The following is a 4,931-nucleotide window of genomic DNA, read 5'->3' on the forward strand; positions in this document are numbered from 1 at the left end:
ATAAATAAATCTTTAAAAAAAGGCTTCTGCTTTTCTTGGTGTACTGTGTGCCTGCCCCAAGCCTGAGTCTAGACAGTGAAGATCGCATAGACCTGGGCAATGCATCACCCTCTATGTGGTTATATGGTGCAGGATAAGCAGCTCTTTGCAAGATCCAGGACAAAGGAAGGGTAGCAGAATGCATGATAGGTAGACAAGGATTACCATGATCACAGATTACGGTAGCCTGTTTCTCAAAGAATAGCAGAACTATAGAGATCACTCTAGATTTAATGAATTAGAATATGAATTCTAAAAAGATTGTGTGTATTAAATTCTCAAAACACTGATTGACACTCCTACAAGTATTACATCTATAACCGTTCATTACATCTCTGCTTTTTACAGTTGGCATGCTCAATCTATTTTCTTACCCATATCCTCAGATTCGCAGGCTCATGTTAATGGTACAAAAGTTCCAGAATGCCTGACACTTTCCTCCTCAGGATCTCACATAATACAATAGCAGAAATGATCCCCTTGCAAAGCATCACTAGGTGACAAGTGAGGTTTGCTGTAGAATTGCACATGCCCATCAATTCCTTTTTTTTCAGTAAATTTCAATTTAACTCCATTGTCTGTTTTACTCATTATCAGCTTTTCTTTTGCTTTTTGTATGAATTATCTTATAGCTTATGCAGATATAAATTTAGAGGGATTAAGGGATGTTCTCTTCGTCACAGTCCTTGCTCAGACCTTGTGGAAATCACTTGATTGGCAATTGTTTTCTTTGCTATTGTCTGGATAATCCCAAATGCCCAGACAGAGGTTGTCAAAAACATTCACTGTTCTGTCTCTTCCTTGGCCTCGTTGCTATGCTGCTGAGTTTGCTCTGTGTTAATGTGACATTAATGTTAGAAAATTCTCATTTTGGCCTTCACCAGCAGTTTCACTGCAATTTTTCTATGGCAACTCAGTAAAATGCCCTGAGATACCTTGTTACGCAGTCGAACTCACAGAGCTAAAGTGACTTTGGCATTTTTCATGGTCCAGTTTACCAAGATGCACTGCTGATAACGTTGCCTTAAACATGGCATTTGGATGACCCTTAATGTTAAATGCATAATAAATGGATCACTTTTTCTTTCTAAAGATCATATTCCTCCACTAGAGATAATGTCCTTGTTTCCTGGTTCCCATTTTTCAGAAAATTTATGCAAAAAAAGAAAAAAGTTCCATTCTTACAAACAAGAGAGGGTGTATTCTCCCAAATTGATTGTGTTGTTGTTGTTAGATACAAGGCATTTGGCCTCAAAAAATTTAATTTGAGCATTTAATATAAATTTGTAATTACCTGTGTTTTCCTTGAAGTGATTTAAACCACTTCAACAGTATCACACGTGGATCACTAGGAAATAATCATACTTTTGGAGTAATGATATAATGGGGTTCTGAAAGGACCAAAATTTGAAATGGTCACGTTATGGCTTTTTAATGCATCCCTTATCTCACTGGAGAAGATATTTCACTTGCTATGTGTATGTCTACCTCTCCAGTCCCACCAGAGAGCAACATTAATTTCTGCAACTATGATATTAGCATAACTTCCATGAAACAGAATTTGAAGACTGGGAAAAGTTATGTATAGATCATGAGATGAATATTTTATCTCTGCTGGGAGGGGGACATTGGATTATCAATGGTGGGGAATAATTTCAGGAAAAATGAATAAAGATATAAAATAAGCTTATTAGACTTTAGAATGTTAACCAGCCATCATTTTAATTTTATTAAATAATGTAATAAAATATTATATATATATATTTCTAGTCACACACAAAATAAGCTATTATTCAGCTTTTAAAAGGAAGAACATATTTATATCTGCATCAAAATGTATAGATGGAGATCATTATGTTAAATGCAATGGGCACCACACAGAAAGAAAAATACCATTTTCTCTCATGTCCATCTGAAGAATGGAAGAAGAGGATCAGGTAGGCTCAAAAAGTCAAGGGTGGGTCAGGAGGTGGGGATGCTAACTGGCTAGTTTAATCACTTTTCAATTATATGCATCCTTGTAATAGTGGTGCAAGTGTTACAAGTTAACCCAAACTTAAAAAAAAAAAAAAGAAAATCTTATTATTGATTAGCAACACGGATGAACTTAAAGACATGCTAAGTGCAATAAGTCAACCACATAAGCACAATCACAGTTTGGTCTCACTTACAGGTCAAATCTAAAAACGCCAAACACATAGAACTAGAGAGTAGAAAGCAATTAGGGCCAGAAGTTGAACAATGAGGGAAATGGTGGAAGATTCATATATTCAGAGATTGAATCAAAAACATGGTGACTATGGATAAAAATTATGTGTTGTATACTTAACACTGCTGACAGCATATACACAGTATTCTCATAACACACAAAGGTAACATTGTAAAGCAATGGATATGTTCATAAGCTCAATTGTGGTATCCTGTAATAATAGATACATCTATCAACACATCATGTGATACAATATCTATTAATTGTATTTCAATAAAGCTGAAATATATAAGCAGTACTATCTGTGAAGATAATTTTATTCCATGTCAGCCTCTAGTCTGGGCTCAAGGGAATCAGTTAAAAAAGGGATAGCCAATCCTTGGTATAAGCTAGGCAAACAGAATGAAAGGAAAATCATTTAGGTAACAGTTGTCCTGAAGTAAAGTAACTGAGGGTGACCTCCTTCATTAGAAGCCATTTTGATCTACCGCTAACACTTGGGCTAAATAAGCCAGGATATAAGAACATAATGTGAACTTTCTGCATTCATTAATTTCATGGCTCATGGAAGTATTGCAAAAGAAAAACAATTTTATTAATGTCTTATACTTTTAGAAACAACTAAGCTCCATGGAACTTTATTAAGAATTTCTAGTTTATTAGAAGTTCTTGGAAGTTCTTTCTCAGCCGTAAAGAATGTCTAAGATCAATTCCATTCACAATAGCCACAAAAACAATCAAATACCTTGGAATAAACTTAACCAAGGACATAAAAGATCTCCACAATGAGAATTACAAAATCTTAAAGAAATAGAAGAGGATACCAAAAAATGGAAAAATCTTCCATGCTCATGGATTGGAAGAATCAATATCATAAAAATGTCCATTCTCCCAAAAGCAATTTATAGATTCAATGTGATACCAATCAAAATACCAAAGACATTCTTCTCAGATCTGGAAAAAATGATGCTGAAATTCATATGGAGACACAGAAGACCTCGAATAGCCAAAGCAATCTTGTACAACAAAAACAAAGCCGGAGGCATCACAATACCAGATTTCAGGACATACTATAGGGCAGTTGTTATCAAAACAGCATGGTACTGGTACAGAAACAGATGGATAGACCAATGGAACAGAATAGAAACACCAGAAATCAATCCAAACATCTACAAGCCAACTTATATTTGATCAAAGATCCAAAACCAATCCCTGGAATAAGGACAGTCTATTCAATAAATGGTGCTGGGGAAATTGGATTTCCATGTGCAGAAGCATGAAACAAGACCCCTACCTTTCACTTTACACAAAAATCCACTCAACATGGATTAAAGATCTAAATCTATGACCTGACACCATCAAATTATTAGAGAGCATTGGAGAAACCCTGCAAGATATAGGTACTGGCAAAGACTTCTTGGAATAGACCCTGGAAGCACAGGCAGTCAAAGCCAAAATTAACATTTGGGATTGCATCAAATTGAGAAGTTTCTGTACTGCAAAAGAAACAGGAAAGTGAAGAGACAACCGACATGAGAAAAAAAAATATTTGCAAACTATGCTACAGATAAAGGGTTAATAACCAGAATCTATAAAGAGATTAAGAAACTCCACAACATCAAAACAAAGCAACCACTTAAGCAATGGGCCAAGGACCTCAATAGACATTTTTCAAAAGAGGAAATCCAAATGGCCAACAGCCACATGAGAAAATGTTCAGGATCACTAGCCATTAGGGAAATGCAAATCAAAACAACAATGAGGTTCCACCTCACCCCAGTTAGAATGGCTCACATTCAGAAATCTACCAACAACAGATGCTGGTGAGGATGTGCGAAAAAAGGGACACTAACCCACTGTTGGTGGGAATGCAAACTGGTAAAGCCACTATGGAAGTCAGTCTGGAGATTCCTCGAAACCTGAATATAACCCTACCATATAACCCAGCCAACCCACTCCTTGGAATTTACCCAGAGAAAATTAAATTGGCAAACAAAAAAGTGGTCTGCACCTTAATGTTTATTGCAGCTCAATTCACAACAGCTAAGATCTGGAACCAACCCAAATGCCCATCAACAGTAGACTGGATAAAGAAATTATGGGACATGTACTCTATAGAATACTATACAGCAGTAAAAAACAATGAAATCTGATCATTTGCAACAAAATGGAGGAATCTGGAAAACATTATGCTGAGTGAATTAAGCCAGTCCCAAAAGGACAAATAACATATGTTCTCCCTGCTCAGCGACAACTAACCAAGCACCAAAAAGGAAACCTGTTGAAGTGAAATGGACACTTCAACATGAGAAACAGTGACTTGATCAGCCCTTGTCCTGACTGTTGATGTATAATTTAATACTTTATCCCTTTTAGTATTTTTTTTGTTCTATTTAATACCATTGGTTGAACTCTGTAATTAACACACAATTATTCTTAGGTGCTGAAATTTAACTGAAAAATGGCCCCTGTTAAATATAAGAGTGGGAATAAGAGAGGGAGGAGATGTACAATTTGGGACATGCTCAATCAGACTTGCCCCAAATCATAGAGTTAGAAATGTGCCAGGGGATTCCAATTCAATCCCATCAAGGTGGCATGTACCAATGCCATCTCACTAGTCCAAGTGATCAATTTCAGTTCACAATTGCTCATACTGATAGGTCTAAGAGTCAAAGGGATC

The sequence above is a fragment of the Lepus europaeus genome, chromosome 15 (assembly GCF_033115175.1).
Source record: "Lepus europaeus isolate LE1 chromosome 15, mLepTim1.pri, whole genome shotgun sequence".
Taxonomy (NCBI): domain Eukaryota; kingdom Metazoa; phylum Chordata; class Mammalia; order Lagomorpha; family Leporidae; genus Lepus; species Lepus europaeus.